This window comes from Lathyrus oleraceus, chromosome 5, assembly GCF_024323335.1.
Source record: "Lathyrus oleraceus cultivar Zhongwan6 chromosome 5, CAAS_Psat_ZW6_1.0, whole genome shotgun sequence".
Lineage (NCBI taxonomy): Eukaryota > Viridiplantae > Streptophyta > Magnoliopsida > Fabales > Fabaceae > Lathyrus > Lathyrus oleraceus.
The window spans coordinates 494,338,723-494,350,019 of NC_066583.1; the positions used below are offsets into that span (position 1 = coordinate 494,338,723).

At 37.7% G+C, this 11,297-nt stretch overlaps 1 pseudogene; it reads right to left on the reverse strand.

Annotated features, from left to right (window-relative positions):
* Nucleotides 1-7,334: 7,334 nt before the first annotated feature.
* LOC127089389 (uncharacterized) lies at nt 7,335-7,434 on the reverse strand (annotated as a pseudogene).
* Nucleotides 7,435-11,297: the final 3,863 nt, after the last annotated feature.

The following is an 11,297-nucleotide window of genomic DNA, read 5'->3' on the forward strand; positions in this document are numbered from 1 at the left end:
TCGATCCACTATCAGTAATGATCTTACTTGGCACACCATAACGGCATATAATCTGATTCTTGATAAACCTCACAACAACTTGCTTGGTTACATTCGCATACGATGCCGCTTCAACCCACTTTGTGAAGTAGTCAATTTCCACCAAAATGAAACGATGTCCGTTTGAAGCTTTGGGCTCAATCATGCCAATCAAATCAACTCCCCACATGGAGAAAGGCCATGGGGAAGAAATGACTTTCAACAGTGTCGGACGAACATGAATCTTATCTGCATAAATTTAACACTTATGGCACTTCTTCACAAACTTGCAACAGTCATATTCCATTGTCAGCCAATAGTAACCTGCTCGCAATATCTTCTTTGCCATAACATGTCCATTGGAATGAGTACCAAAGGAACCTGTAGCGGGAAATTCATGATCATCAAGCTATTGACAAGCTAGAGATCAATTAACAAGAGTCGTCACCGCGCTTTTATTGTTTCCAAGGGAAAAAGGAAAAAGTACGAACAAAACCCAAACAGTAAGAAGTTTTCAAATAAAACTAATAAAAGTCAGAGATCACAGGTAAGGGGGTTGGTCACACAGAGGGAAGGTGTTAGCACCCAAAGTGTCCTAGGTACTCCTAGGGAGCCCTTTTTGTGTGCATATGTATTTTGTACAAAGTGATGTTTACAAAACAAAATAGAATGGGGGTGAGAAAAGAATTTATTAATTATATTTTTGTGTTTGACAAGACCTTCGATCTTGTGCCTACGTACCAACATAAAAACGAGGGATCAAAACCTCGTAGTTCGTGCTATAAATTTCAAAATGAGTGTGTTGGTTTTTAACAAAATTTAAATTTGAAAGGCACTAAGGCCTAAAAATGATTTGAATGAATTAGTTCTTTTTGGCTTTTTGAAAGTTTAAGTCAAGTATAGTTAAGTTTATTTATAAATTTGATTTAAGAAAATAAGTTTGAAAGTGCAATGGCATAAGGCCAAAGTTTCTATCTTTTTTGAAAGTAGTCAAAGTTTAGAACAAAAGTAGTTCACACAAAGAAGGTTTTAAAAATGGAGGGAGAGATTTTGAAATTAAAGAAATGGGGAGAAGATGAAGAGACTATCCTATGCACATAATTTAAAAGTTTAGAGTTGAAAAGATCTGACCAAATGGGTAGCAATCCAATAGACAAGTATGTCAATAGAAACCCAGAATTCCCTTGGACTTTTTAGAATCAAACAACACACAAATGCACAATTATATCAATCTTGAAGAGAAAAGGCATCAAATAAAGATGACATCATCCAAGCTTATCCACTTCATGATCTTCTTCAAAATAGCTCATGCAACAGATGAATCCCAAAAGTCACAGGTTTAAAATAACAGCTTCACAATGGTCATGTTGCAGATGAATCTTAGAGAGATCTTCAAAGATGTATCATATGAATTTCAAATTTGCAAGCATTTGGTTCTTCAACAAATTGGCATTGGCCAAGTCCATTAGCAAAGGAATGTTGCCTAAATTCTAAGTCCATTTGGGCAAGATCAAACCAACAGTCCACTCAAAAGTCTTTTAGGGTTTCTGTTATTATTATGTGCATTAATGGTCAAAGACCATACAAGCAAGCAAAGTATACACAAACAAAATATATCACACAATATGGTCCAAGTGGACAAAGTGAAAATTACATAAAACATAAACAATTAGAATGATATGTATAATGACAAATGATATAAAGTGCTAAAAGTAAATTGCATGAAAGTAAAGACTTGAAGTTAATAGTTAGTAAGTTAGTAGTTAGTTTTGTTTTGCTTTTGATTTTAAGACATTCTTTGGAGAAAACTCAACCCACTTGCCACAAGCATGGATCCTTGAACCAAAACATCTTCCAAAGGAAGGAAAGAAGGCCAAGTTTCCACACAATACCATGGAAGAGGGGAGACTTACAATCTCACTAACTAGAATGCTTATGCCTTTTGTGTCACAAATTTAGCGTCATGTTAAGCAATCGTAATTGGACTTATGTAGAAGTCACAACTATTTGAGGTTGGACGATAGGCTTTTGGTGTTAATGCATGTTGGAGACATAGTATTATGAACTATGCTCATTAAACATACCACACACAAAAATATGCAAAAGGTGTGGCCTAATCTCATCCATACTCATGTTAATCTTTCAATCAACTAGCATTAGGACCTTGAGATGTCATTGGCCAAATGGAAATGAATGAAGAAGGGGAATTAGATGAAGAGGGGAAAGGGATGAATGAGATCACAAATTGGTCAAAGGAGAACTTTTATCAAATTAATATCATTCATTCATTTTGGGAGATGGAATGTACATTCCATCAATCCCTTAAATCCAATGATATTAACTTGACAAAGTCAAATCAACCTTGACCAAGGCCCAACAACAAATAAGAAACTCAAACAGGTCAATACAACCGGTCAACACAATTTAAATGACATTTATTCAATTAAAAATAATAAAATAATGCATTAAATTCAAATATGTTTTGTCCAAATCCTAAAATCTCATCAAAACACCAAAGAAATGGCCATGAGGTTTATCATAGGTTAAACAAGGTCAAAGGACCTTGGAGAAAAAATTTCATAACTTTTGGACATTTAAAAATATTTTTTAACAATCAAAACAAATGCAAAATCAATTAATTCATGAAAAATATTAATAATGATCCAAAAAAATAATTTTAATTCAGAATATGAAAGAGAAAAATATTTGAAATTTTTTGGTGAAAGTCCCATATTTTTTGGATCAATATTGAATTTAATATGAATTATTGAAGAAAATGCAATTAAAACAAAAATCAGAAAATTCAAAAATATGTGGACCATCAGATCTCCCTCATTAATTGAGGTGGCAGATCTGATGATCCAAAACGCGCGCTCCACATACACCTGAGTCAACCGCGTGGAAAATGAGGTAATCACAAGGAACGATCCAGATTAGAACATGAGAGTTGGATCCTATGGTTCAAAGGTAAGACACCTCATCGCTGGAGCCAGAGCTCCGGTCATCTTCCCCGATGAGCTTCACCGGACTGGTCATCATGAACCATCCCCAAAAAAAGAAACAGGGACATGATCTTAAAGAGAAAATGGCGTTGAGCTCGAATCTGACCTCCAATTCTTCCAATTCCAAATATATTAAGAGATATGTGGAATTTAAAAATGAGGTACATGATCTGAGTTGCTTCGATTTGACCTTAAAGCAACTCAATCTTCTTGCCTACATTGGTAGGACTTCAGACAACCAAAGAATCAATGGAATTGAGCAACAATTTAAGAGAATCGAAGAGTTTAAAATTTCTGCAAATTACCTTCAATGGAGGTCTGAACACGATGAATCTTGATCTGAATTGTGCTTGGCTTCACTTTAATTGCTTGCAGGAAGGGAATGGAAAGGTTTAAAAGCAATGGACTCCTGGAGAATTGAATTCCAAAATAGTGGAGATTCAAGCTCAAATTCAAATGAATTTATCAGCATTATCCTATGAGAGTGAAGGGTTTTCAATGAGGGATCAAAGCTGGCGTAATGTGTGTGTTAATTCTGAGCATAAGGGCCTCAATTTATAGATGAATCCATGTGATATTTGCACACTCTCTCCACTTTCCAAAATTGGCAAAATGATGATGGAATGGTGCATGGACGCGCATAGGCCCATGAAATGATAGCTGAAGGTCCAATTTGAATGATCAGATGGGTTGAAGTTAGCTTAGATTGCAAGGCACATGTGCATTGTTGCTTGAAGTTAGATCCATGCCAAATGATATCAGTCTATTTAAGCCATGCTCAACCTATGCATTTCAAGTCCAAAATGAATGAATTTGAGCTCTTTGGAAATGTGAGATCAAGAGGAACAAGTTTGATGTTGAACAAATTTTCATTTGGAACTTGGAACTTGGAGAAATTTGAGGTGAAATTTTGGAAAAATTTGACATATCAAAATTTTTCTAAGTGTCAAGCCATATGTCTAAATATTCCATCTTGCTTAACTTTTTATAGAAGCTTCAAATGAGAAAAGTGTCTTCATAAACATTGTAGCTCTCTCAAAGACCTTCAAAATGGTAACCAATTTAATATCATTTTGATTTGAAATGATATAGTTATGCATTTTTGAAGTTTGGAAAAATCACTTGATCAATGGTATAGGTCAAAAGTGACCTATAATGTAGCCTCATATCACATGCTCAGAAAAGGTTGAATTAGCTCCCACTCCAAACATAAAAGTTGAAGTAGACACATTGAATTTGATTGTGCAACTTGGAAATCTTTCATCTTATAAAAACTGAGCAAGTTATGGCCTTGGGAAGTTGACTTTCAGATTAGGGTTTAGAGAAAATGACCTATACTGTCTCAACATAGAAAATGATTTTCCAAGAAAAACTAGCTCTAGGCCTCAACATGAACGTTGTTTGGAATGACATTTAGAGTACAATTACTCTCGGAATCATTTTCATATAGTGAAATATGTAGGACATAGGGTCTAGGGAGACCCAGTTTTGATCAGATGAATTTATCTAGGCCTCAACCTATTTAAGGACATTCTAACTGAGGAGGCGAAGGTTAAAATCTTCATGTCGACTCAGTAGAATGGGCTTAATAAACAATATAGAGAAACAAATTTTGGTTCCTAAGAGACCTCATGATGCGTATGATATGAATGCAAAAAGTTAATGCTCTGTGGGGAAATATTGCCACAAAGGAGAAAGAAATCAGAGAGATCGAAAGTCCATAGGAGTATAATGTATTCCATAAGGAAAACTCACTAGGGAGACAAAGACTCTGGGGGATAAAAAGGAGTTATGCGTAGGCCAGGCTACGACTCAAAACTACTGGGGGACTAGAGGGATTCCACACAAAATGGAAAGACTTAATCAGGGAAACAAAAACATTTGCAGGGGTGATAACACGAAATTATATCATATTTTAGGACTTAATTCCATTAAATTCTATGACTATTTATTTCGGTTTACTGCATTTTATAAGATATTACGTGGTATTTTCTTCCTATTTGTCTCAGGTAGCCTATTTTGAAGCACAAGGAAAAATGGAAGAAAAGGAGGTGCAAAAAGGAGAGAAAAAGAACCAAAGGCCAAAGCCCAGCCCAAAGCGCACAAGAAACCAATGCTGTGCCTGTGACGGACGTCACAGGGGGCGTGACGAGCGTCACACAAAACAGCCTTGTGACGGACGTCACACATGGTGTGACGAGCGTCACACCATTCCACTATCTTTTTGGCGCAAGTAACACCCTCAGAAGACTTGAAGAGACGTTGAGGAGTTTGTGTCCTATATCCACGCCATGCATTTAGCCACGTTGAAGACCCTTGGGAAACGAAAAGCAGTTACCAACACCAATATAAATAGCTACTTCAAAAACCCAAAAGGGTTCCTCGGTTTTTCCACGCTCACACTGCCGAAGCTTTTCCAATTTTCTTTCTTTTTACGCTTTTGCTTATTTTCTTTTCCAGCAACTTAACATTGTTTATTTATTTATTTCTTTTCTTTTGCAAGTTCTACATTTTTTTCCCTTGCAATTTACCTTTCCCTTTTTAGCATTTAGATATTTTTCGCATAATAGTTTCTACACCGGAAACTATCGTGTAACTTTTTATCGGATCTAACCTTACGTTAGATTCTAGTTTTATTTCCTTGGTTTAATTTATTGTTTAATTGAAGAATCCAAGAACAAATCCTACCGGCTTGTGGTGGAGTGTTCAAGACTATTGTTTAACGCATTCAGGTTCTTTAATAATTATTTAATGTTTTGTTTTATTATTTATTTATATTATCTGTCTGGGATGAGTCTGTTTATGCATGATATGTATTTCTGTTCGTTTAGCATGTCTAGCTAATTCGCCTAGATATCGGTATGTAAAGTAAGCAGAATAAGGGATCAAGACTGAGTCGGCCTATTTAAACTTAAAATTAAAATCAATCTTTTTACGGTCTCAACTTACAGGTTTAATAACAAGATTTTTTACAAAAGTAAAGGACATAAAGAAGTTAAAATCAATAGAGCGAGAGTTTGAGGTTTTAACTGGACAGTGTAAGTTAGGCATTAATTCTAGATCAGGGCGAGAGCAAGTTTTAGAGTTAATTAAATTCTGACCTTTTCCAAAAAGTATTTTTAAAGATTGAATGTGAGGACGAGAGTTAAGCATTTGGATTTAATTATATAACCTAAGTCAACAGAGCGAGAGTTTGAGATAAGGGTGTTTAAAACGGTCAGTGTTTTCTTAAGAAGAGTTTCTGCAACTTTATTGCTTTCAAAAAGTGGTTTTTGACTTAATTATAAGTGACAGCTACATTAATATAAAATCATGGTTTATTCAACAGAGCGAGAGTTTGAGATAAAACCTTTAACCAATAAAGTTAACCGAAACGATTTATTTTAAAACCAAGAAACCGACAAAGACTTGATTCCCTAGTTTTGACGAACTACATACCGATATCCGTTTCATTAATATTTAATCTAGATCTTAGTTTAGCCTTTAGTTTTTCCCCAAACAATCAAACATTTTTCACCTTAGCTTTACGTAGTAACCTTAGATAACGGTATATCGATTCATAAGTCCCTGTGGGATCGATATCTTTTAAAACTACGCGATAGAACTGTGCACTTGCAGTTTGTATCCCATTCTCGACTCACACAGTCGAGCGATCAAGTTTTTGGCGCCGTTGCCGGGGACTTTTATTTAATCGATATCGTAACTCTTCCGTTACGCTGTAGAGACTAAGGTTTCTTTTTCTTCTATTCTTTCTTTCGTTGATTTGTATGCCACGCACTCGCTCACAAGGCGAACCGCTCTATTTACGAATCAACGATATCGAGCTATATCTCCGAGTCTTACGACGAATTCGGGAATATCGTGCTGCAAACAATCTCCCTCCTATAGAACTTCCTGATTTCAAAAACCTTTTTCCTTCGATAACCGAGATGGCAGAACCAGCTTGTGCTCTTAGAGATTACGCCGCTCCATCGCAAGATGAGCCACATTCAAGTATTGCTCCGCCCGCAATCGAAGCAAACAACTTCGAACTTAAACCTTCGCTGTTGCAGGCAGTGCAACAGAACCAATTCTCTGGAAATCCTACCGAGGATCCAAACCTTCATTTATCCGTATTTGTCCAATACGCTGATACTGTTAAAGCTAATGGTGTCACTTCAGAGGCAATTCGACTTCGTCTTTTTCCTTTCTCATTAAGAGATAGCGCTAGAAGATGGCTTCAATCTCTCCCTTCCAACTCAGTCACCACATGGAACGAGTTGAAGAAAGTTTTTCTTGCCCGATACTTTCCGCCAAGCAAAACAGCTATGTTAAGAGCCCAGATAAACAGATTTAAACAGAAAGACAACGAGTCTCTTTTCGAAGCATGGGAAAGATACAAAGACATGATGAGACTTTGCCCACACCATGGTTTGGAAGACTGGTTAGTAATTCATACATTTTATAATGGTCTCTTATACAACACAAGGTTAACAATAGACGCCGCTGCAGGTGGTGCATTGATGAACAAACCTTATGCTGATGCTTACCAGCTTATTGAGAGCATGGCCCAAAACCACTATCAGTGGGGAACCGAACAAACAACGGTGGAAAAACCTCAAACGAAAACTGGCATGTACGAGATAAGTAACCTTGATCACGTTAACGCAAAAGTGGATGCTTTGGTCCAGAAAATTGAAAGTTTAAACGTATCACCTCCAGCCGCCGTGGTTGCTATAACTCAAAATTGCGAGGTCTGTGGAATCCAAGGCCACACTCCTACGGACTGTCAACTCTTGACAGGAATCCAAGCAAAGCAAGTAAACTATGCTCAAGGAAGCCCCTACTCGAACACTTATAACTCAAATTGGAAGAACCATCCAAATTTTTCATATAAGAGTAATAATGCTTTGTACGCACCTGGACAGTCTCCAAATCAAGCCCCAGCTATACCTCCGGGATATCAGAAACCGAACCCATCCATGCCTAACAATAACGCCCCTAGGAAATCCAACTTGGAAATCATGATGGAAAACTTCATAGCTTCCCAACAACAAACCAATAAAGATTTCTTAAACCAGAACATACACACTGGCGAACAACTTAAACAACTAGCAAGCAAAGTAGATGCCTTGGCTACCCATAACAAAATGCTGGAAACACAAATATCACAAGTAGCTCAACAACAAGCACCTACTGCTGCCCCAACTGGTACATTCCCTGGACAGCCCCAACCTAACCCGAGAAGCCACGCTCATGCAATTATATTAAGAAGTGGAACGGAAGTGGAAGGACCGTCTGATCCAAGGATAGAAAACCAAAACCCTAAGAAATCAACTGAGGAAAGTGAACCTAAGGAAAAGGAAGAGAGTAATAAGGAAACCCTAGAAAAGAAGGAACCTTATGTACCTCCACCACCTTACAAACCACCTATACCTTACCCTCAAAGGCTTGTTAAAACCAAAGATGCGGGCCAATTCAGAAAATTTGTTGATCTCCTTAAACAATTAAATGTTACAATTCCGTTCACCGAAGCTATTACGCAGATGCCCTCATATGCTAAATTCTTAAAAGAAATCCTTTCTAATAAGAGGAAACTTGAGGATAGCGAAACCGTTACACTCCCTGCCGAATGTAGCGCTATAATCCAAAACATGCCCCCTAAACTCAAGGATCCAGGTAGTTTCTCTATACCCTGTCACATAGGAAAATATGTCATCGACAAAGCCTTATGCGATTTAGGAGCCGGAATTAGCGTTATGCCTTTATCCATATGTAAGAAGCTGGAAATGGGAGAATTAAGACCAACCAAAATGTCTGTGCAACTAGCAGATCGTTCCATTAAATATCCTGTAGGAATCCTTGAAAACGTTCCTGTACGCATAGGCCAATTCTACATTCCCACTGATTTTACAATTATGGACATTAGAGAAGATGATATTACACCCATTATACTGGGAAGACCATTCTTAGCAACTGCCGGTGCAATCATAGACGTAAAACGAGGACGACTCACCTTCGAAGTAGGTGAAGAGAAAATTGAATTCATTCTTTCCCAATTCTTGAAAGCACCTGCAATAGAAGATACATGTTACTTCATGGATATCATCGATGAATGCATAAAAGAAGCAGAGTTAGGAGAAGACAAATCACCTGACTGCCTTGTAGAAGACAGATCTAACCAATGTTTAGCAATAACACCGGATCCTACGCAATGTCTTAACAAACCAACCCCTGACCTGAAAACACTTCCCAAAAATCTGAGATATGAATTCCTAGACTTAGAACTTGAACGACCTGTGATAGTTAATGCAGACCTAGGGAGACTCGAAACAGAAAAACTCTTACATATCTTAAGGAAGTATCCAACCGCACTAGGGTACCACATCACCGATCTTAAAGGAATAAGTCCTTCTATTTGTATGCACCGCATCATGTTAGAAGAAGACTGTAAAACCTCTAGGGAACACCAGAGAAGACTAAATCCGATCCTAAGTGAGGTAGTAAAAAAGGAAATAACCAAGTTATTGGAAGCAGGTATTATATATCCTATATCTGATAGCAAATGGGTTAGTCCTGTACACGTTGTACCTAAGAAAGGAGGCATAACCGTTATTGAAAACGAAAAAGGGGAAACTATAACTAAACGAATCGAATCGGGATGGAGAATGTGCATTGATTATAGGAAACTAAACAAAGCAACCCGAAAAGATCATTTCCCTTTACCATTCATTGACCAAATGTTAGAACGATTAGCAAAACATTCACATTTCTGTTATCTAGACGGTTATTCAGGCTTCTTTCAAATACCAATTCACCCTGATGACCAAGAAAAGACAACGTTCACATGCCCTTTTGGTACCTTCGCTTATAGACGAATGCCGTTTGGTCTATGTAATGCCCCTGCAACCTTTCAAAGATGCATGATGGCAATTTTCGCCGACTTTCTCGAAAACATCATGGAAGTATTTATGGATGACTTTTCCGTATACGGACAAAGTTTCGAAGAATGCCTTGAAAACCTAGAAAGAGTCCTTGAGCGATGTGTAAAAGTAAACTTAGTACTTAACTGGGAGAAGTGCCACTTTATGGTACAAGAAGGAATTGTTTTAGGACACATCATCTCGAACAGAGGAATTGAAGTAGACAAAGCCAAAATAGAGGTAATCGAAAATCTTCAACCCCCAAGAACCGTGAGAGAAGTACGAAGCTTTTTAGGACACGCCGGTTTTTACCGACGATTCATCAAAGACTTCTCTAAGATAACTAAACCTTTAACCAGACTATTGATGAAAGATGCTGAATTCATATTCGACGATAACTGTTTAAAAGCATTTCAAAAGCTTAAGCAAGCATTGATCTCAGCACCCATAATGCAGACACCAGACTGGAATGAACCATTCGAAATAATGTGCGATGCCAGTGATTATGCTGTAGGTGCTGTTTTAGGATAACGAAAGGATAAAAAGCTTCACGTTATATATTACGCAAGCAGAACCCTGGATGAAGCGCAAATGAATTACGCCACTACCGAGAAAGAACTGCTAGCAGTGGTATTTGCGCTAGATAAATTTCGTTCTTACTTGGTCGGAGCTAAAATAATAGTTTACACTGATCACGCTGCTATCAAGTACCTTTTAACAAAAAAGGATGCTAAACCTAGACTCCTAAGATGGATCTTGTTGCTACAAGAATTCGACTTAGAAATCAAGGACAAGAAAGGAACTGAAAACGTAGTAGCAGACCACCTCTCTAGACTTGAGAACCTTGAACCGGAAAGAACATCAATTAATGATGATTTCTCGTATGACAAACTTATAGCTACTTTGGAAGAGAACAACTCCGACATGCAAGTAGAAACCACCTTAGCTATATCTGCCACACCATGGTACGCTGATCTCGTCAATTATTTAGCTGCCGGAATAGTCCCACCTACTTTATCTTACCAGCAGAAGAAACGATTCTTCCACGACATAAAACACTATTACTGGGATGATCCCTTACTTTTCAAAAGAGGCCCCGATGGTATTTTCCGTCGATGTATACCCGAAGAAGAGATAGAAAATATAATCCAACACTGCCACTCCGCTCCTTATGGTGGACACACAAGTACATCCAAGACCTGGTCTAAAATCCTACAAGCCGGCTTTTATTGGCCAACTATATGGAAGGACGTACATACAGCTATTAAGGAATGTGACAGATGTCAACGCACGGGAAACATATCTAGACGTGACGAAATGCCGCAAAAAGGTATTTTGGAAGTAGAGATCTTCGACGTGTGGGGGATAGACTTCA